This window comes from Felis catus, chromosome C2 (genome assembly GCF_018350175.1).
Source record: "Felis catus isolate Fca126 chromosome C2, F.catus_Fca126_mat1.0, whole genome shotgun sequence".
NCBI lineage: Eukaryota > Metazoa > Chordata > Mammalia > Carnivora > Felidae > Felis > Felis catus.
The window spans coordinates 94,207,932-94,231,685 of NC_058376.1; the positions used below are offsets into that span (position 1 = coordinate 94,207,932).

The 23,754-nt window shown below is 41.8% G+C and overlaps 1 protein-coding gene across 3 annotated transcripts in view; it reads left to right on the forward strand.

Moving 5' to 3' along the window:
- Positions 1-23,754, forward strand: part of PLD1 (phospholipase D1) — a 209,934-nt gene that overhangs the window by 2,027 nt on the left and 184,153 nt on the right. Inside the window, exon 1 of one of the 3 annotated variants that reach the window (XM_019840111.3) lies at positions 12,481-12,719. The exons of 1 other annotated variant lie outside the window; for it this stretch is intronic. The gene's annotated coding sequence lies outside the window, so the exon portion shown is untranslated. Of the gene's footprint in view, positions 1-12,480; positions 12,720-18,971; positions 19,080-23,754 lie in introns of those variants that run through there. One more of the 3 variants, XM_045037268.1, reaches the window with a different exon arrangement.

The following is a 23,754-nucleotide window of genomic DNA, read 5'->3' on the forward strand; positions in this document are numbered from 1 at the left end:
ATCTTAGCCATTGGTAAGCATACAGTTAATAGCATTAAGTACTTTCTCGTTGTCCTACCATCACCACCATCCGTCCACAGAACACCTTTTGTCCTTCCCATAGGGTTTTCAAAACATTTTGATGACAGTGATTGTGCTGCAGGCTTTAGTTTTCTCATGATTTGAGGTTTGAGTTCCTTCCCATGGCTTTATAGAAATGCACTTTTTTTTTTTTAGAATTTATTTTGTTAACCTGTCATTTTTTTTAATATAATTTATTCTCAAGTTAGCTATACATACAGTGTATACAATGCGCTCTTGGCTTTGGAAGTAGATTCCCATGATTCATCGCTTATGTACAACACCCAGTGCTCATCCCAACAAGCGCCCTCCTCAATGTCCGTCACCCATTTTCCCCTCTCCCCCACTCGCCCCTGCCCCCCTCCCCATCAAAATGCACTTTTAAAGAGGAAAGGTGAAAAGCCACAGCCAGTTTGTGTTTAGTAAATCTTATCTCCATCAGGACAGATCTGACACATTACTGTTTAAGAATAAGCTGGTAAAAAAAAAAAAAAAAAAAGCTCGTGAGCTATTTAAATTTGCATATAAAGGTATTGTGAAGTCTAGCTATCCAGAGAGAGGAATCCGGGAGGTAGTTAGTTGTTATTGATAGTTTCCTCCCCTTCATATCTCACCTTAAATTGAAATACTTTTGTCTCCTTTGGCAGTGCAGTAGCCTGTATCAAAGGCACGCTTGAGCTCAGACGGTGGCACCTTTTTAGTGACTAGAAGCAGTTTTGACCAAGCTAACTGTTGGGTGTGGCGATTTCTTCTGCTCTCCAGGTGTCTAATAAACAATGATGCTCGAGGACTTAGCACATAAGACATGGCTCTTTAAACTCACAGTTGCTCTGAGTCATTGTATTCAGGAGACAGCTGTCACTGTGCCAGGCCTGGTTTTATGTTTACAATCCTTTCAATGTTAGCACCACACAATAAAATGTATTCTCCAGCTGGGGTGTGGATAAATGCTGTTGCAGAGTGAAAATGAGAAACTTGTAACCTAAATTTCCGGGAAGCCTGCGACTTTCCTGATTAGAAAAGGAATTGTACACATCATATCTTTTGCTGCAGTGGGAATGAATTCCAGTGTATTGGTTTCCCTAAATTCACAATGCAGTGTAAAATCTGGATCCCAGATGTTTTACTGCTGGGTTATTAAACAACCGTATATGTTATGTAAGTGTTTCATAGTGTCACAGGTTTTTTTTTTTTCCTTTTTGTTGTGAAATTTTCTTAATTTTTGGATTTGTTAAACAAACATTGCAGGTTAAATTTTGAATTTATTAAACAAACATTGCAGGGACAGAATAAAATGATTTATTTAATCAGTAGTTATGTAGCGCCTACTATGTGCCTGGCACTATTCTATGCATTTTACAAACATGAACACCTTTAATCCTCAAGATAACCATGTGAAATAGGTATCAATACCATCTCCCTTTTATAGATGAGGTAATTTGAAGCACAGAGAGATCATATAGCTAGCATATGGCAGAGCTGGGGTTCCATCTCTGGCAGCCTGAACCCAGAATTTGGGGCACTGCTGTCTCACCAGTAAAATATAACCTGAGATTCCACCCTCCTAACCAATAAACTTTTTTCAAGTTGTCATATTCCTATCTTGTATTTGTCCTTAGGGAGAAATAATTTGACATAACTGCAGTCAGAGCGTAACTCAGAAAGTCGGTTCAACTCCCTTATTTTTCAGAAGAGGAAGTTAAGGTGGAGTTTGGTTAAGTTCAGGGCTGGGAGCCTTGGGGCAGAGTCCTGGAAACCTATTGGGCTAAGCCTTACTTCCTGATTGTGAGGCGGTTGGGATAGGGATCCTGGGAAAGTCTGGAGAGGCCAGGGTTTGTTTTGGGGAGGGCTGTATTTGCCAACCATGGGGGAAATGACCATTTTGGAGCTAACCTGCTCACTTAACTCCTAGGTTATGTCAGGGGTGCACAGAGCAGAAGCTTGTGGCCAACTGTGGGCCGTGGGAAGTCTTGCTGCTTAGGGCTCCAGATCCCAGATTCCTTCTCCAGTTGCTGGTGATGCTCGTGGCCCTGGGCTCCCCTCTGCATGAAGGGAGTAGTTTATTCTGTACTCAATCGTGTTTTGAACTTTTTGGATCTCGAGTTGGGAACCTTTGGAAAGCCTCTGACGCACAAAAGAGAATCAGCCAAGAGCAATATGGAAATAAAAATAACTTCATTTAGTCTGTTCTTTTGTTGACACACACACACACACACACACACACACACACACACACACACACACACACATCTAAGGGCATAAACTGACAAACTTTGTACTAAGAACAGGAAAATCAAAGTTCAGTATTCAACAGGGATTTTTTTTCAAAGTGAGCTTTTATAGACAGTACATCTGGATGAAGGAGAATAAGGAATAAACATGGGAAAAGAAAAGTGGTGGGCAGGGAGGGAGAAACAAATGTAGAGAGGAGGAAGCGAAAGAGGGGGCACAGAAGGACAGTGCTAAAACCTTGTCAGTTCCTACACAAGGCTGTGATTTGGTGTGTTACCTCTTCATGCCCTTGGAGATGCCAGACGGAGTTGAAATTTATCTTTCCTTTGGTTTATCGTGAAGTGACTTCAATGGTGCTTAAAACCATTGCTGATTAACAGAGGATGGGGAGGAGATACCCGGGGATACTTTAGCACTTGCTTGGGATCTTCATACCGATCCAGTCTGTTTTTCTCTATAGCACTTTGGTATGCGTGGACTATATATAGAGCATGATCACTAGGAATCACTAGGTTTGCAATCTTTTTCTTTATTTCCTGTGTTTCCCATGAGAAGGTAAGATCCTTGGGGCCCTAGACTATATATTTTTTTCATTTTTGTCTCTCCAGTGTCCATTATGGTGAACAATAGTTGTGAACCGAATGAAAAGGTACATTTAATAGATGAATGAAGATGGTAGGATTCATTTCATTCAAAATGTATAGATATTTCCAGAAAATAAGGTTTTTATGGCTAACGTTTTACTTCGTTATTTGTTCTCCTGTGCCGTTGAACCACTCTTACAAATACATTTGTAGAGGTGGAGCGAGCCGTCTGTGGAATTTAGCAACTGTGCTCAATTCTTTGGCCTTTAAAGTTTTTTTTTTTTCAGTGTTCTGTACCCAAGTTTTGATGAAAGAGTCCTTTGAAATGAGATTGGAGAGGTAGCAATGGATTGGGATGGAGGTTCCATGGCTTGGAGCAGGAAAACACCTCCAGATGTATGAGGGAGAGGGGATGTGACAATGCAGAACCCAAAGTGGGAAATTTGATAAATGGGGCTAAGAGTAGGAAAAACAACAAATTGAAGGTGAAATTTGACATTGTTTTAAAAATCTCACCATCGTTCCCACTTTGGAGTAAAAACCTGTAAGCTAAGCTAAGGGTAGAGGATTTGGAGATGAAGTATATTTGGGATGCTAACATGACTGTGATGCCAAAAAGAACAACAACAATAAAAACAGAGAAGGGAGGGGGGGAAGTCCAGCCAGAATCCTATATCCTAAGGAAAAACGCACCTGTTGGGATACTTAAATATTTCAAAGCTAGGAACATGGAGCAAAGACTAACCCCAACTCTTACCTCCCCTCAATCCCAACACCGAGCTGCTACTCTTGTGACTGGAAATGCAGGGTGATGGGGCAGTGACTAAGCAAAGTAGGTCTGTTAGGCTTCTGAGGCACAGTTGGGCTCCACAAAGTCCTCACTGGGAAAGGTAATGACTAGGGGCCTCAGCCTAGTGCCAGAGAGCTGGGATTCACAGCTGAGGACTCCAGCACCCTGTGGCCTAAGACAAGTAACATAAAAATCTTCTATGCCTTAATTTCTCCACTTGTAGAAAGGGATAAAAATAGTACCTAGCTCATAGGATTGTTGTGAAGACAGCAAAACAATGCCTATAAAATGTTTAGCGTAGAGCCTGGAACATAGAAATGGCACAGTAAATGTTAGGCTCCCTTCTTTTCACACATTGCCCTCCCCTCCCTCCCAAATTGTGTAAGAGTGACATCCATAAAAAACCGTGCAAACGGGAATTGCTGCTAGGACAGACTTGGAGATGTAGTCCTATGGGAATACGACTGAGGGACTGAGGGAGAAATTAATTTTTCCCAGGAGGAAATCTTGAATGAGAGTGGGATTCCATGAGACCCAGTGATGAGAAAGCAGTGGACAGATTTCTGGCTACAAAGCTGATTACAACTAGGGAGAATGAACTGTATGCCTTTGATAATTATTCTTTTGGAGTGTATGTTTAAAAATTTTTTTTTTAATGTTTGCTTATGAGAGAGAGAGAGAATGAACAGGGGAGGGGCAGAGAGAGGGAGACACAGAATCTGAAGCAGGCTCCAGGCTCTGGGATGTCAGAACAGAGCCCGACATGGGGCTTGAACTCATGAGCCATGAGATCATAACCTGAGCTGAAGTCAGATGTTCAACCAATTGAGCCACCCAGGTGCCCCTATTGGGGTGTATGTTTTGATGTTAGCTAGAAAATGTGATTTTTCTTTTTTTTTTCCTTTTTATAAAAATTTTTTTAAAATGTTTCATTTATTTTAGAGAGAGAGAGAGAGAGAGAGAGAGAGAGAGAGAGAGCATGAGCAGGGGAGGAGCAGAGAGAGAGGGAGACACAGAATCTGAAACAGTTTCCAGGCTCCAAGCTGTCCGCACAGAGCCTGATGCAGCACTCAAACACTGGAATGGCGAGATCATGACCTAGGCCGAAGTCGCTCACTTAACCAACTGAACCACCCAGGCACCCTGAAAATTTGATTTTTATTAATCCATTAGTGTAGCATGGCATGTAATAGAGGAACCCTGATTCATTTAGTAGAAGCATAGCATTTAATAGAAGCGTGATTCATTGCTCTTTACCAATGAGTATATGTATAGAGGTGTGATTTTTATTTTTATTTTTTTAAGTTTATTTATTTATTTTGAGAGAGAGAGGGAGAGAGAGCTGGCACAGGAGTAGGGGAGGGGCAGAGAGAGAGAGAGAGAGAGAGAGAGAGAGAGAGAATCCCAAGTAGGCTCCATGTTCAGCACAGAGCCTGACATGGGGCCCAATCCCACAAACTGAGTCATGAGATCATGACCTGAGTCATTTAACTGACTGAGCCACCCAGGCATCCCTAGGGGTGTGTTTTTAAAATATATTTACAATTAAGAAGAACAATATACTTTCAAGATAAGAGTGAACTAGCTCATGCTATGTTGGCAAAACACCCTTCTTATCACATTCCCTTTTTTTTCCCCATCACGTTCTTTAGCTTCCCATTGTATGTGAGGAGGGCATCGCTGGCAGTGTAATGTTTATAGGGGTGTGGGTAATGCGTATCCACGCAAATCATGAATGGAAGCAGAGACTGTCAATAATTTTGACCAGAAATTTTCACACTTAAAAAAAATGATGGGTACCGTTCCCCACTCCCCAAGAACCACTTTTCTGAATGAGCTCTTCTGTGAAATCCCAGTATGTAAAATACCCAAAAGGAGAGCTGTTCTTATTGACAGTTCCTATGTGGGAACAGTGAGCTGGCTGCTTCTTCCAGCCTTCCCTCCCTGACTGCCACCTGGCACCAGCTGGCCCTCAGTCTGGAACCCCAGGGCTCCTAGGAGTAGATGTGAAGGCACTGCCATATCTTTATGGTAGGGAAGAGAAGACTAAGACACAAAAAGAGGAATGGAAAGGAAAGGCACTGGACTGCTCTTTCAAAGCTCTTGCCAGAGGTGTGCTAGAACTGGCTCATATGGAGAGGTGAGTTTTAAATGTCCCAGGATTTTGTGAGCCTGTTGTTAAAGGTGCCATGATGATGATGATGATGATGATGATGATGATTTGAGAGAGAGAGAGAGCACAAGTGTGGGAAAGAGGCAGAGGGAGAGATTGAGAGAGAGAGAGAGAGAGAGAGAGAGAGAGAGAGAGAGAGAGAATCTTAAGTAGGATCCTCACTCAGCACAGAGCCCAAAGCAGAGTTTCATCTAACGACCCTGGGATCATGACCTGAGCTGAAATCAAGAGTTAGACGCTCAACTGATTGAGCCACCCAGGCACCCCTAAAGATGCTATTATTAAAAATAAAATTATCTAAGATTTAGGTTTTATTGAATTAAATAAGTTATACTGAAAGCAAAGGCAATAAACACCACAAGTCCTCACTTACTGATTATATTCTACTAAATCTAACTGTTATTTAAGTCCTTGAAGTTGTTTACATCTGTTGGTTCCGTATGGCAAAAATGCTGTAACTATTGCCCATCTTTTCTCAAAATGCGTGTTCAGTGACATCATGTTAGGAGCTTGAAACTGGCCATGGTTTGAATATTTACACCATGGAAATAGGCAGCAGTACAGTTAGGGCTTCTCCCCTGCCCTCAGCACACCATTGTCTTTACCCCTGTGGAATATTAAAGTTTCTTTACTCCCTCCTTCTTTCTTACTGTGACCAAAGAGACTTGCTCAGTTTTTTTTCTGCTGTGATGGTTCTCAATTGGACATGTGGTTGGAGGGAAAGAAATACACTGACTTATACAATGTGCTTATCTGTCTTTTTTCTATTACATGGTACGATTGTGATTGGTTCCAAACATTTTAGATCACAACTGCATTCAATGTAATCCTTGACTCTACTCTTTTGCATAGGTAGGATTTTTCTGACTCTACCCTATTCATACCCTAGTCTTCCCTCCCACCCCAGCCCCCACCCCCCAATGCCCTCTCCCTACCCTCCATCACAGTCATTCTAAGGTCCGTCTAAACAAAATCACCTGGGAACTATTTAAACTCAGATTCCCAGGTTCTATCACATACCTACTAAATTGAGATGCTTGGGGAAGGGGGCTACTTGGTGAGTTCCCATTCCATGCACCTGCTTGGCCCTGTGGGCCCTTGCTGCCCAGCTCTGGTGTCTCATGTACTCTGTTTAGTGTCAGGTCAGTTGGGCCACTGGGCCCTGGTCACATGGGAGCTTTGATTTTTATGTTTGGCCTCAAATTCTCCTTCTGTGAAACTGCATTCAAAGGGTGACTCTTTGCCCCATAAATCTATTTGTCAGAATTCAGTTCTGTTAAGTCCTGGATTCCTGGCTAGGGGGAAAGCTCTGTGTAGCACAGGAAGGCTAACAGGGGAGTCGCGGGTGCCGGGTCTATCTCTGTTAGCCTTCGTGTTTGCCTTTCTGAACTGCAGTTGCCCATCCCTTGGGGTTGCCAGGAGGGTTCTGTTTCTGGAACATACCACATTGGGTTCCACCTGGAGGCCTTTGCATGACGCCATTCCCTCTGCCTGGAACACCCTTCTCCTAAGTCCTTGCATGGCTTGTATCTTTTTAACATTTAGGTCCAAGACAAGATGTTCAAACGTTACCTCCCTACAAAAGCTTTCCCTGACCATGAAATCTGCTTCCTCACTCAGTCTGCATTGCTTTGCCCACAGACTCATCCCTCTGAGCCCTTATTACGGGTTATTTTCATCCCAGCACTTAGCCCTATCTGAATTCTTCCTTGTGTCTTGTTTTCTTGAATTCGGAGTTTTCTACAAAAGAATGTAAACTCTGTGACATCAGGGTCTTGCCCGGCACGTAGTAGGTGCTCACTAATTACTTGTCGGCTGGATGCCTCTCCAAACTGCTATGTGAGTATACAATGGTAGCGTGAACCCTGGCTTCTCAGATGGCTCGACTGCTTTCCTAATTGTTCTTTTCTGAACTTGCAGATGTTATCATGTCTGTGGCAATGATTCTTTGTGGGGATATGACTGCCATTTGGAACAAGGGTCACTCTTGACCAATGGGAAATAAAATCTGTAGCTTTCTACGTGAAGGTCACCTTTCGTTTTTCGGAGAGCTTATAAAGATTTGGTTCAGCTGCACCCATTTGCCCTGTGGGCGAATGATCTATGACAGAATGGAGCAACAAAAACATAAAAGTGATGTAAAGTAAGCCTGATTAATTTTGGGAAACTCCTGTTTCCCCTAAAGTCTTTTTGAGTTCTACCAGGAGCCATTTGGGCGGGGTGATGAGAATTAGGGGGTGTGCATCCCTCTGTAAGACACCAAGAGACCAGAAATGCATGTGGGAGAGGTTTGTCCCATCCCATCTCACCAGGCTTGACTAATGGTGAGGTAATTTTTGCAGATCTGTTGCCAAGAAGGCTAACAGAGTTGACAGTGAAAGCCATCACCCCGTGTTTGCAATGGCTCTTGCTCATGCTGGCATTGGAGAATTTATTAAGCAAAGTCCTTTGAGTGCTCAGCATGTGCTTGTGGGGGTAAGATGTGGTTCGGCCTGCCTGGAGCTTGTGGTCCAAGCCATTCAGTCCGCTGGAGTCAGGACTGTCCCACCATCTGGAATGGGCTGGCACTTGGTAATGATAACATGTTCCAGTTTTTCCACATAGTGGTTTTCAAACCGCTCTGTGTTTCAGGGGCAGGCTAGGATTGGAACTGGGGTGGGTTTGGAATGCAGAGAGCAGAGTTCTGAAACTTCTCTAAACCCCACTTTCTATAAAAGCATCTCATTAAAAACTAATTTTGTATATTTTCCATTCAAAAAATAAGCTTTTTGTTCCAGATTTACAGAAAAGTTGCAAAGTTCCTCTGTTATTAACATCTTACATTGGAATGGTACATTTGTTAAAATTAACAAACTAATATTACTGCATTATTATTAACTTAAAGTCCATACCTTACTCAGATTTCCTTAGTTTTCCCCTAACATCCTTTCTTTTCCGCCTTCTCTTGGTGATGATTGTTTCTCAGACTTTTCTGTGTTTTTGATGTCTTTGGCTGTTTGAAGGGGTACTGGTGTTTTGTAGAACGTCCCTCGGTCGTAACTTTTATGATGTTTTTCTCCTGATTAGACTGGCATCATGGCTTTTGAGAGGAAAACCACAGAGGTAAAATACCACTCTCATCGCATTGTATCAAGGACAAGAACAAATTGTCACTTAGGTTTTTCTTTATTTTTTGCAGGAGTAAAGTTAAAATGTAGGTATTTCAGGTGTTTTTTGGAGTGGTGGAGGTCAAAAGGCACCTTTTTCCCCTATTGTATACTGACTTTGCACTCAGTACTTTAAATTATTGCTGAGATCAGCTATAGGGAAAGTTGTAGTCATTTGTTTTTTAAAAATTCTTTAGGATGTGGAATAACGTACAGGGGTTTAAGAATAACGTTTGGATTTCCCATCTCTTTTTCTTTAAATTCTCCTTAAATAGAAACTTTGAAAATGCTACTCAGCATCTTCTTACCCTTCTTACTGCTGGAAGAATGGTAGACTTGTTACAGGAAGCCTCACGCCAATCTTGCATGTTTTCTGTTTTCTAAAACAAATTTCCTATGTATAGCATTTTTCTCTGCTGAAGAATAAAATTAAATAAATTGTATATAAACCTATATATCACCTTTTTTTAAAAGCATCTAAAAGCCTATCATATCCTAACATGCTTACGGACCTGGCTTAAAATAAAGGAAAAGCATCCTAAAAATATTTCATTCCCTTTACTTCTTTTACTGTTACAGATTTTCTTTTGTATTTCATTAGTCAATTTTGTTCTAAAATTCAGGGCTTTAACGTATTCTTGTTTCTGTGCCAGTTCACACATACAGAAATACTTTAGAGAGTGGTTTTAGTCATAGGCAAGTTCTCCTTTTTTAAAATCAAATTGGGGGCAATTATATGTGGAGACCAGATGACCTGGCCATTTGGGCCAGGTATTGGTTAGTGTTTCGGGGGGAGTGGGCTACCCATGTGGCCCCAGTGCTCTGATGCCCCATTGAGGACTCAGTCTTCCTACAGAGAGTATGAGGCCCATCTCAGCATGGCTGATCCCATAAGTGGCCAAGTGAACTCAGGCCTATGAGTCAGTTCCCAGCAGGATCAAGCAATAGGCCCAGAGCTGGACCTTGACATCTGGCTAGAGAGGCATGATGGGTTTACTGCTGCAATCAAATAAAGAGTAACAGTATTAATTTTGAACATGTTGAGAAGTCATTATTGTATTGCATGATAATTAAGCACAAGTTAAGCATAAAGGATAAGCACTTCACTTGATTGACTATAATTAGAATTATTTTAACATAGTGGGGCACCTGGGTGGCTCGATTGGTTAAGTGTCCGATTCTCAATTCTTGGTTTCAACTCAGGTCATGATCTCATGGTTTTGTGCCTTCGAATCCCACATCAGGCTCTGTGCTGACAGTGTGGAGCCTGCTTGGGTTTCTCTCTCTCTCTCTCTCTCTCTCTCCCTCTCTCTTTACCCCTCCCTCACTCACACTCTCTCAAAGTAAATAAATAAACTTAAAAAAAAATATTTTAACACAGCCAGATCAGACATTCAATTCTCATTCTTTCTAATCAAACTGGTGCCTATATTCATACTGTCTTTTGATTCCACCCAGGATTTTTTTTCTCCATTTATTTGTTTCTTCACTAAGTCATAGACTTACTGATTCATCTGATTACTTCTAGGTAGTAAAATTTTCCTTACACGGTGATTTCCTAGGGCCAAGGACCTAGAGAGGCTATGAAATTTGTCCATAACTAAAATGACCATGTGTTCAATGAGCAGGAATGACCAGAAACAATGAATATAATTTCTCTTCTTCATCATAGCACACAGATCAAGCTGGGTGTGGGGCAGGGATGGAGAGACACGGTTTTACATAAGGCCTAGGCTTCTTTAGCTTTGGAGTCTCTTCACCACAGCCCTCAGAGCTGATGTGCAAGGGAGGTGTCACTGCCCCAGGGCAGGGAGGATGGTGACACTCCCCACCCCCTCAACTGAGGGTCTTTAGGCCCTGAATTAGCCTGTGGCCTCACCAGCTACCCTGAAGCCTCTTCTCCTCAGAGGTTAGGCTTGAGGACATAGTTTCTCAAAACAGAGGCTTGGTTTTCTTCAAAATGTAGATCCACCGCCTAATGCTGCCAAAATGAGTTTAGGATTACATTAGCAGAGGATGTTTAAGTGATGCTAATTCACTGAGCACACTCTTCTCAGCTCTGCAATGCCTCCTACAGCATTGACCGGTCCTCTTTGATCTTATCCAGCCCACTTTCCTGCCTTTGCTGATTATATAACAAAAGGACAATCTTACTCATGTGTGGGTGAGGTTACCTGGACTCAGTAGCCTGAGCACTTTCCCCTTCTCTTTAAAGTTTCTTTAGGTTTCACATTTTAAGGGGTCAGTGATACTTCCATTTATCTATCATTTTACAAGCGAGTCATGAAAAAAATGGAAAATGGGTTTTCCCACGTGATGGCTCACATGACAGCCATCACGAAACATAAGGAAGAACGGCACTTGAGAAAGAAGCCTTTAAGGATTCTAAAGATTGAAAGAAAAAGAATAAGCTCTCAAAAAATGTAGCCAACTTCAGGGTGCCTGGGTGGCTCAGTTGGTTAAGCGTCCAACTTCGGCTCAGGTCATGATCTTGCAGTTTGTGAATTTGAGCCCTGCATCGGGCTCTGTGCTAATAGCTCAGAGCCTGGAGCCTGCTTCAGATTCTGTGTCTCTCTCTTTCTCTGCCCTTCCCCCGTTCACTCTTTGTCTCTCTCATTCTCAAAAATAAACATTAAAAAAAAAATGTAGCCAACTTTAGTCAATTTTAAATAGGAGGCCCAAAATAAATGAGAAATATAAAAACTTATTCACATTAGTAAATGCCAGCTTTTTTTCATATTGTTAAGATATTTGCAGATGTTTTGGTCAAAAGCTGCTTACTTGAAAAATGCATTTAAAAGAAAGATAGCTACAATAGGGTACGTTTTTAAAAAGACAGTCTCCTGAGTCTGCCTCTAAAGCCATTCGGTGAGCATAATTTACTTTTTCAGTCCTGCGAGATGTTTGAGGAACACAGATTCAGTGGCTGATTATTCTTCAGTTCCTGCAGGATCTCTCCTTTCATACAAGCAGGACATCTCTAAGTCAGCCTTCTTGACTAGCTCCACTAACTCATCCTTTTGAAGTTACAGATCAAAAATGACCTGATTTGTTAATTGTACAATTTGTCATTCTTAGGTAATTTAAGTGCATTTTCTGCAACACGTGGGTATTTATGCGTGAACTTAAATGGTCTATATTCACAATTAGAGACTGTGGCCATGCTGGAAAGAACCATGGTCTGATATTCACGATACCCCTGAATTCTTGTTTTGTCTCTGCAACTGACTTAGTGTGACCCTGGGCAATTTATTTCCGGAAATTCCACTAGTGCTCTTGTCTGTTTCAGGCCCTTCCTCCAGAGCTGGGATAAATGAACTGTAGTCCTAGTCACTACCCTCGGGGGATTTACGGTCTAGTTCAGTGGTTCTCACACTCCACTGCGCATCAGAATCCCCTGGAGGGCTCATCAGAACGGAGTGCTGAGCCTCACCCTAGAGTTTCTGATTCAGTAGGTCTGGGCTGGGCAGAAAATTTGCATTTCTAACAAGTTCCCAGATGATGCTGATGCTGCTGGTTTGGGGACCATGATTTGAGAACCACTGACCTAATGGTTTAGCTGACACATCAGTAACCACAATTCAAAGATTAATGCTGTGAAATAAGTACAAGTAATGTGGACAACAGGGTGTGGAGAAGTGGATCAAAAGATGAATGAACTGGAGATCTAAGAAGACCTAATGGAAGCAAGAGAGATCAAGCAGGATCTTGGCAAGTGGATAAAGCCTTGACAGGTAGGGCATTTGGGGGATGGCACCATCCCAGTCCTTTGATGCGAGGATGTGTGTGGGAGCTAGGGAGAGTCTAGCATCGGTGGGCTGAGTGTTGGTGTGGGGGAACAACAACCAGAAACAGATGGAATTGTTTCTGAGAGAAATGAGAGAATGAGAGAATGAGAATGAGAGAGCTAGAAAGTTAAACTAAACATGTTTTTGGTTTTTGGATCTTGTCAGCAAGGGAACAGCATGATCAGAGCCATGCTTAAGAATGGCACCACCTCTGGCATTGTGATGAATGGCTTTGGAAGTGACAGTGGTTTCAGGAATTATTGGGGCAGCTCGATCTCCAAGCAGGAGTGGAGCTGAAGAGCGTGAAGGTGGGAAGGATACAGTGGTGGGATGGATGTATGCACAAGTCATAGATGTGGGAGTTGATTGGCTGCTGGGGATGAGGGAGGCGGAAAGGTCAAGAGAGACTGAGGATTCAAGTCTGAGTTGTTGCGGAAGAAGGAGTGTGGACAGATAGATCCCTCAGGGAAAATAGATTGGATAAGAAAACGAACAGGTGGAACCTTGGTTTCTTTAGGAGGGCGCTGGACCAGATGCCTTTTTAAAGGTCTCTTTTTGTTTGATTGTAATCAATGTTTTGGTTGCTTATTGTCTGAACATCACAGAATGTATTTGTGTGAAAAGCAAATGGCCTGTATGTAATAGGCACTAATTAATATATTTGCTAATTGGTTGATCCTGGATAATCATTGACTCGAAAATATTTACATCTGTAAGTAGTCTTCTTTTTGAACTTATAGTTTTGCTTAAAGTTTTCTAAGTATGTCTTTCTCCTATTTTATATACTATGCATGTGGACATTTTCTTCTTGTAATTCTATGCATGTATTTTAAATAACTATAGTAGATATTTTAAATCTTGTTGGCTTGTTCTCCTATTATAATACTCACAGCATATACTGGTATATTTGTGCACAAGCCTCTTTTTCCTCTGGATCATAAACTCCTTTTGAGTAAAGAACATGTCTGATTCATTTTTGTGTTTCTCACTGCACTCATCATGAGTGATTGTATAAAGGGGCCAGCAAATGTTTGAGGAACTGGACTGAATCACTGAGTAAAAGTCAATTACTATCTGTTTCTTTAGTGAGAGATAAAATGGCTCAGGCAATAAAAAGTAGTAGTTTAAAGGGAATGGAAACCCGTGTATTTTGGGAGGTTGAAAGAGGAAACGATTCAGTAGACTTTCAGGACTAGAACGTAGCTATTCATGGACACAGTAGGAACCAGAAGCAGAAGCCCATACAAACCAGGACAGCTTTCAGATCTGTCTTAAATTAGCCATTGAAAACCTTGGGCCAGACCTTTCTACTCTGGGTCTCAATTTCTTCATTTGTAAGGTTGTGGATATAGTAAACTACAGAATTTTATGCCTCTCTGCATGCCCCTAGAATTCTAAGCAGGGAACAGCATGAGCAAAGCATCAGAGATGGAAAAGAGTATGTGTATTCTTTGTGACCAGGGTGTGACATGCTAGGAAATGAAGCGGGAGAGGTAGCTGGAGGCCCCGTTTCAGAAGGGCGTTACTGTTCAGATAAGGAGCGTGGGCTCTATCCTGTAGGAATGTCTGTGTGAAGCAGTTTAATTGGGAATGCTCTCTGGGAGCAGGAGTGAGGGACCAGGGAGAGTCATACCAGGAAGCAGGCATTATGGCGTTGGCTATTGCCAGGGGCAACTGATTGCTTGATTCCAGGGGATCGTCTCAGGAGAAGTCTTATGAAATGTATGTCAGCGCAGCTCACCTGGAGAAGGTGAAGGGAGAAGCTTTTATCGATTTCTTGTCTCCCGTTGATTAAAGGCAGCTCCACTTTTTCACTGGCTACCCCTAGCCTGACTGCTAGGTGGGTTCCCCCGGGCACCTCATGAGGCAGTATTGGAGAAGCCTGGGCTGGAGAGGCCCTGTCAGGTTGCACTTAAACGAAGCTGGCCAGATTCTTCGTGGGACTGGCTGCCATCACAATGGCAGGAATACGAGGTGAGTTTGAGAGGATTTAAAGCAGAGCATAAAAGGCAGCCGACCTAGGGAGCTATCAAGGGATTTTAAACAAAGGAATCACCTAGTCAGATTTCTGCAGTGGTGTGCTGGTAAATGTTTAACAACCAGCTCTACAGAAAAATAAATGTGCATGTGTGTATACATACGTATGTATATATGTCTGTTTTAAAATGTCCTCACATAAAGGTTGTGTAGCACACAATTTACAAATAAATAATAAAACATACAATTTTCTTGATCGTAAAGTCCGTTTAGCTAATTGAGTCTGACAGGTTTCTGTTGGGTTTATGCTGAACTCTTGTATTTATAGCCAACCTATGATTACAATTGATAAAAGAGGGTAGTTGATTTTTTCCTGTTACAGTATGGAGTAAGATCAAAGTGAAACAATGAAGGCATATCCCAGACCTTCACTTGTTCATTATGCATCTTTGTGAATTGGATAGTATTAGAAGAATTATTTCCTTAACTTTTCATTTAATTCACAACATAGTTACTACAGGCACCACATATTAACATTTTCTCCATCAGTTTAAAAAAAATTGTTTTTAACATTTATTTATTTTTGAGAGACAGAGCGAGATAGAGCACGAGTCGGGGAGGGGCATAGAGAGGGAGGAACATAGAATCCAAGGCAGGCTCCAGGCTCTGAGCTGTCAGCACAGAGCCCAACGCGGGGCTCGAACTCATGGACCGTGAGCTCATGACCTGGGCTGAAATTGAACGCTTAACTGACTGAGCCACCCAGGTGCCCCCACTCCACCAGTTTTTTAAGGCTAGACAATCGACAAAACAAAAATCAGACTATGATTTATAGGGTTTGTCAGTGTCCATGTGAAAACCCTCCCATGACAGCCAACTTCAAGTTGCTGTAGCACGTTTCATGGTATTTTCACATGTGGGCAACATAGATCTAAATAACCTCAAGGTCATAGATCTTAGCGAAATGAATTAAAGTAGTCAAGAAGTGATGCATTTTAAGGACTTACTATCTTTGGGTTTAATATAATTTATTTCACTGTAAGTTTATATAATTTAGTCTTTCATAAATGTTATATTTAACAACTGATTCATAACATTTTTGAAAATTTACCAATGAGTTCTCAGGAGCCGGGATGAGCCAGCCTAGCACATGACTGGAGTTATAATTTTAGAAGATCACTTCGGTAGCGATCTGTAGAAATACTTTGAAAGGGGGTGTAGGGAAAAAGCATCTGAGTTATAGTAGGTATGAAAAGCAGAACACAGACGGGGAGAATGTCTTCAGACTCTACCGGCACGAGGATTCAAATGAAGTCAGGTTAATAGAGACAATGCAAATTTTACTGGTCTGTGTTCAAATGTGGATATGTAGGACCTTTATTAAGTCTCCTCCAGGTACTCTGGGAATGTTAGAGATATCTTACCTGTGCTTACAGAGCTTGTGTCCTTGGCTGTCTTTGGCTTTGGCTTCTTTGTTGATGACCATGGGCCAAAAGGATTTGAGGGTGAATCCCTACCCCTGCCATAGCTGTGGGTGCCTTCCTGGAGCCTGGGATCCATGCCAAGGAAGCCATGTGCCAGGCCTTATTTTCCTGTTTGCAAATCTGGGGGAGGAGACACTAGAAAGATTTTGGAACCTGGTGTGTGCCTCACATGCCTTGCATAAATTTGTGTCAAGGAGCCTGAAGTTGCTGGGTGTGTTTTTCCGTGACTCACAGAGGCAAGGGGGAAGATAGCCTTCTGCATTTCTTCAAGCAGCTGCTGACTGCAGCCCCTTTTCCCTCTCCTGGTTTGGCCCCCAGAAGTCACAGCGGTCTCCCTGTCCAAAGGCCCCCTTCTCCCCTTGCAGATTAGCTGGTGCAGATGAAGGCCTGAAGGCCAGGAGCCCCCTGATCCATCCACACAGACGGATGAATTTCATTTTTGGGTCATCCAGCCCCCACTACTCTTAGTAGAAAAGTAAGGTAGAGTAGATGCAAGTGTGGTAATGGCCTTTGGGTGCACGGTGGTGCCAGTAACTGAGGTGTGGAATATGGAGGGCGGTGCATGTGTGGCCGGGCTGTGGGAAAGGGAAAGAGGATGCAATTGAGGTGTGAGGCATATTTGAATTGTGCTCAGTTTTGAACTTGATAAACTAGGTGCCTCCGGAACAATAAGTTCAGTGGGTTGTGGACATTTGGGAGAAAGAGAGGAAAGAAATGGCGATATTGAGAGTAGTAAAGCGGGTGAAGCCATGATGGAGACAAACACCTCTCCTGTGAGAATGGTGAATGGGAGACATTGACAGGTAGACTAGCCAGAGCTCAGAACCCCAAGGAACACCAGTGTTCAGGAGTGGTGTCAGGGGTGAGGGGCCCCAGAACCAGACAGGGAGGAATGTCCAGGCAACTGAACGGAAGGAAATGGCACAAAGGACCTGAGGCACCACCGTTGTGGCTCATGCTGGGAACAGTTTGGCCCATTGTGTTCACACTTACAGTTTCCCAAGTTTATCTATTCAGACTTATGATTATGTTAACTCAACTCCTTTCCTCCCTCTGAAAAAAAGGAGTCAGAGACTCTGCAGTATCATAAACGACCCAGGGTCAGGAAGACCTCTGACACTTTTGCACCACGTCAATACTTTGATCCGGCCTTTTATAGTCCGTGTGAGGAGCAAACAAACTTACTTTAAGCTAAAGGGAAATGTCAACTTTTTCCTGTTTGATGTTTCTTGCTGTGTTTTCCATATTAATCACTTCATTTTCCCTTTGGTCATGGGCCTGATATTTTTTTTTTTCTCTCACATTTGTCATCTGTGTGGTATGTCAGGCAGTTTTTCACCCTGAGAGAGTGACATGGTAGAGCTCAAGCAGGCAAGGCCACCACCAAAAGTGTGTGCGACCCTTCGTGGTTATGTTCATGAACATCCCAAAAGCCCAGTGCTACTGAACGGAATTATAGGCTTTGAAATGACCGTGTGGTTTCCATTCAGCAAAGAATCGACTCCAGGCACGTTCAAGGGTTGTTGGTTTGGGAGACGTTAGATGACTCCAACATGAAAAGGCAGAGCCTATCTAAAGGGATAGTAGAGTGAATTTTCTACATCACAAATGTGTCGAATAAGTGGATTTGGATGTGACCACAGGCTCGCCATATGAAATTCTACTCTATGGGAATGAAAGTTAGTGGCTTCGTGAAGACATTTAGTGCAGACTGTGAAAACGTTCTCGTATTCTTTTGCCAGAGCATAGAAGCACGGAGAAATAAAGATGGACCTGCCCTGTAACTGTTTGTCCGCTCTAATCCTCTTAAACACTTATGTGTCTCCATGCACATAGCGGTGGAATTAAATATAGCTATTCCTTCTAATGCACCAGCATGAATGTGTTAGTTTACTGCTCTGGGAAGAGGAAAACTGGAGAAAAAAGTCCTTGGATCAGTTAGATATTGTGTTTAGCTACAAGTATCAGAGACCCACCCGAGATAGTGACTTTACGTGTCCTGTAAGAGCAGCCTGGAAGCAGGCAGTTGTGAGCTGGCCTGATGGTTGTGGGCACCCCCAGCTGGTGGCTCTCTCCAGCTCTCCAGTCTGCTCTCTCCAGGTTATGGCCCTTGTCCAAGATGGCTGCTGGAGCGCCAAACCTCATGTTTACAGAGCAGGCAGAGGGTGAAGAGGGGAAGATGGGCCTGCTGTCTCATGCCTCAGAGTTCCAGGACTCCTTACTTGTATCTCATTGGCCAGAGCTGAGGCACACTGGCCTAGCTGTGGCATTGTGTTTAATTCACTCCATCTCTAAATTATTATAAAACTCATTTTTTAAAATTAATTCACCTCCAATCTTCTGTTCTCCCATTGCATGAGATTGGGAGAGAGCTTATGGAATAGTCAGATTCTTTAGTGACAGAGCCAGTGGGTTACATGGATTAAGGGATTTATTATAAGGAATTGGCTTACTCAGTTGTGGGGCTTGCTAAGCATGCTTAAAATCCATAGGTCTTGAAATTCAGGCAGTCAAGAAGAGTGTATCATGACCAGGCTGGAACCCCAAGAGCAGGAGCTAATGCTTGGAGTCTCTGAATTCAGGAAGGGTTTAAGTCTTTTTTTTTTTTTTTTTTTAGAGCTTTCAGCTAATTACGTCAGTCCCACTCAGTATTTCCTTTGACTAAATTCAACTGATTACATACATCTGCACAATCCCTTCACAGCAGCACTAAATTAGTAATTGACTGAATAACTGGGAAAAGGTGTGTGCTTGCTTTAAAAAGGCTGCTGCCTCGCTTCTTTCTTCTAGCACTCGTGAGGGAATATCCGTGGCCACCAACTCATGCTGGAAACATACAAGAAAGGTAATTTGGGGGCATGTATTTAGGCTAGCCAAGTAGACACATCACAAAGTCATCGAATGCCACAATTTAATTGTCACCTAGAGCGAGAGAGCTGGGGTGTTTCCTCATTTCTGATATTCTGGAAGAAGGTGGACTGATACCATCATTGGTAGCCAATGAGAGCCTGGTTTTGTGCATTTTAATTATTTTCCCTCTCTGTTTGTTATAGATAGTTAAGACTTTATTTTTGATGTTTTCATTAAGCAAGTAAAGGGCTTTGAGGCTCATCAGCCACTGTGAACTCATCAGAGTTAACAGAACTTAAAATTTGCTTTTAAAACTAATGGCAAGATGTCCAGTTTCTTTCATAGCACTAATTATTTTTCTCACCTGTACCTTTTTTGTCTTTTTGTAGATAGAGATATGAATGTGCCTTTCATTCTTTATTCAAGCTAATAATAGCTTTTGTAACTATAGGAAAAATTAGCATTGCAGATTTGTTTTTACTGATCAGATGCTCACTAATCTATTATTGGAAGAGTCCTCTATATTGTTTTGTAAAATAATAGTTCTATTCATATATGGTTGACATATGATAAAGTTCACCTTTTTAGAGTGATTTTTAGTATATTCACCAAGTTTTGTATTAATTACCACTAATTCCAGAACTGCCATATTTCTTTTGTATTAAATATAGATGTGAGTATCTTTAGACAGTGGAGAATTTGAAAAACTTAGTTCTGTTATCTGATTTAAATTCACTTGAAAAAAGAAATTGGTGACTTTTGGGAAGAGCAGAGTGACAAATGTTTGGGCTTAATTTTGTGGAAAGAATACACATAAAGTCTTCATTATGGGATTTTCTACCAAATTTAAGTATATTATTCCCTCAGATGTAATTCAGAATCGGGCCTTTCGTTCATTTGTTCAGCAAATATTTATTGAACTTTACTCGGTGCCAAGCTAGTGTCCAATGAGACTTTCTCAGAAACCTTGTGGTCAGGTGGGTGGAGGGATTGGTAAAGTCCCTGCGAGCCCAGGAGGCACGAAATTGCCAGAGCTAGTATAACCCATGAGTGGAGATTTCATAACTGTGGATTTGCAGGAGGGAACAGACTACAGGTTTTGAGAACACATCTGAACATTCCATGAGGAACCCAGATCTTCTTGGGGGCTGGTTTAACAGCAGATGGGAACAAAATTACTAAGGTCATAGACCTTAGTGGACATAGATTCTGAGAAGGGCAGTGAATGTTGCTGCAGTTAATGAGATATGAATTGAAGGGTTCCCACTGCGATGTGGTTTATATCCTTCCTCTCTGCTTAAACATAACCTACCAGAGAGGCCTTCCCTGGCCATCTTTCCAAACTAGGACCTTGTCCTGCTCCATTACTTGCTCTGCTCTTTCTTCTGAGCTCTATGCTGTATGTTTGCTATTGCAGCCTCCCTCCCCACTGCTGCCAACAATGACAGCCCCCTTAGAGAAGGTGCTGTGCTTTGTTTGCTGTGCTGTCTCCAGTATAACGTCTAGTACCATGTCTGGCATATAGTGCTGATAAAGAATTGTTGCATGCATGAGTGACCGATCTAAAAAAAAGTGTGTGACTTAAGAACTTCCCAAAGGTCCCACCTCCTACGTCCATTTATCTTTGGTGGTTATAAGTTCAACATCTGAGTTCTGGCAGGGACACAAACAATCAGACCATAGCAAGATCTTTCTTAATGTGGCAGTCACGTGGCTTTATACACACATCCTCTCTACTTCGTTCTTTCTCCGCTCTGTGCCAAGATTCTCAGGGCCAGACCATGCCATGTACTCTCTAGCCTTAGGGCTCTTTGAATAAGATGCCCTTCCTCCCTTGTCCACTTACAGATAAAAATATCCCATGCTTTCCTGGAGTCTTCCCTGACCACCCATTTTTCCTGCATGCTAGATCACTTCTGCCCCCCTCTGTTGTTCACACAGCCCTTTCATGCACAGCTTTGTGGGTGCACAGCATACTTTTGTTGTTGGGCCCCATAGGCAGCCTCCTTCATGAGTTTGCCAGCTTTTTGAGGACAGTATCTGTCTTACTCATTTTTGAATCCCCAGTGCCTAGCAGAGTGCATAACAGAGAGCAGGTATTCAGTAGATACTGGATCGAAGAAATAAAATTCAAATAAGCAGTCTTACTAATGGATGCAAACCAACCTCTATAAATGGCCACAGAGAATTTAAGTGCAGACAGAACCTTGGACTTGGCAGTAGAAGTATATAAATAGAACTCTAGGAAGTGGGAGCGTCCTCGGGGGTGATGTGTTTTTGTGTATGTGGAGAACCACAGATCAGCAAATGTGTCAAAGCTATTTTTGTCTAGGACTGAACTGAGTTTCATCCTCATTTTGATGGTACTTTCCCGGGTCAGTGTTCAGGAGACATGAAAAGTTTTTTTAGAACCATTCAAAGAATGTGTAATCAAAGTTTGTTGTTTTGTTCTGTTTGTTGCTATGTTGTTTGTGTCTGCCGGGTTTTGTTCTTATTTGGGAAGTTAGAAAAGCAGAGGCAAACTGCTTGGTTTCTTGACTGAATGGATTCAGCTGTATGAGTGATCAGAGCCTCCTGTGCATTAAGGGAAAGTTCATCCGTGCCGCCTCCCTGGTGTTGTCAGCCTGTGGGCCTGACCTGGTTTCTCAGCAGTTGGTAAACTGATAATCCTGTTTATGTCTATCACCCATCGGCATCCTTCTTTTAGTCCTCACACAGAGAAAACACAGGCGCACTCACAAACACAAAGGTTCCTTTTGTTCTTCAGGCTGGCAGTGATAATAATTAAAAAAATTGTTTTCTCTTTTTTTAGTCCAAATTTGTTCTTGTATTATCTGAATTTCATTCGATAATGAAAGAAAAGGTATTCCCTTTTCCCAAATCAAAATTCAGGCCCAATGAATTTGCTGCCTCATAGGAAGAGTCTGCCCTCACCCTGTATCAGCCTGTGCGGTTTATACTGGAAACACCACTGCCCCCTCCCTGAAATACACACCGTACCGTGAACGTCAACCACCACATCCATGAAGACCCTACCATGAACATTGAAAAGGGAAAAATATCCTTAATTTTTTTTTCTGGGCCTGTTGACATCAGATACATTATAGTATGCAAATAGACTTTAGGTTCCTTTCCTGGTGCTTATTAAATTCATCCCCTTCTCACTTAGGTTAATATTATGGTTGTGAGGTTTTTCTTGGTTGCTGCATTTCGTCCTCAGTTCTTACAGTGTGAGAGAAGCATCAGCCACTTGGGGGCACCCAGGTATTTATTTAATGGAAAAAAAACCCCAGCAGGAATTGCCAACAGAAAGTCATTTGATCTTAAGAAAAAAGGGTAAAAACACTCAGTGCAGATAGGCCGTTTCAACATATCTAATTTGGAAAGTCAGTCTGTGTTGAACACAGATGACCATATTCTAAGGAAGGAAATTCACCAGACAGCCTAGTTTACTGTATACAGAGTCCGTAAAACCCTAGCCAGGTTCCTGTTAGTAGGTACTTCTGCACAGACCTGCAGCCTTGGGCATCTCAGAGAGAGACTCGCAGTGGAAAAGCAGAATGAGCTGTGAGAATTCAACTGTGAGCTTCCCCGGGGCCAAGACCACATTTTCTTACTCTCTGTGGTGTACTGGGGATGTGCATTCCATGACTGCTTGTTCAGTGAAGGGCTAGATGGATGCCTTGGGTGAATGTATAAGGAACAAAGAATGGATGGACAGAGAATGGAAGATTTAAGGCAATGATGACTTATGAATAAAGGGTTTAATTAGCAGGAGACATAACCACAAGGCAATGCATGTATTGTAAGATATATTTGCCTGGCTAGAATATTTGCATGGGAGACCAGAATTGGTAGAGAAATTCCCATGTTACCTATTCCAGTTGAAATTTTGTCAGGTTGAGCTTTGTATTATATATGTGATATAGATATAGATATATATACCTATATCATATATATGTGATATCAGATATATATATATATCAGATATATATATATATATATCCCTTCAGTTATTTTGGATGGACTACTAATTGGGTATTTATATATGTATATATCTATCTATATATATGTATATATATGTGTATATATGTATATATCTAATATATATATATCATATATATGTATATATGTATATAATATATATATATATATCAGATATATATATAATATATGCATTTGAGTATGTAATCAAAATCACAGAAGCTCAAACAACACGAATGTTTAAATCATAATTTTTATGGTACCATCCAACATAAATTTACGATTATAATGTTTTGAGGCATAAGCGATTCTGAAATGCCTTTTGAATTCTTAAATAATAATTAATTATGTTAAGCATTTTTAGCATTCTTACTTCTTTGCTCTATTCTAATTCCTTGAGAATTCAAGGCCCAAGTAACGGCTTCTGTGTCTCAGTTGCTTTATAAATCCCCGACCCAGTAATGGAGGGTCTGTCTGACCAGCCGTTTGAGATTGGCTCCAGCCTGGTTCTCGCTTCCTGAATCTTTTTTTAGCTCTGCAGCTTCCAAAATGCACTATCATTAATTCAGCCAGGGGTGAATGAACCCTGCATATCTGCTGGAAATCAAACTCACTGGGACTGATGAAGACCAGGATACTATTTTATTTATTTAAGAAATTATTATTTCTGTGTAGTTGGGTTCGTT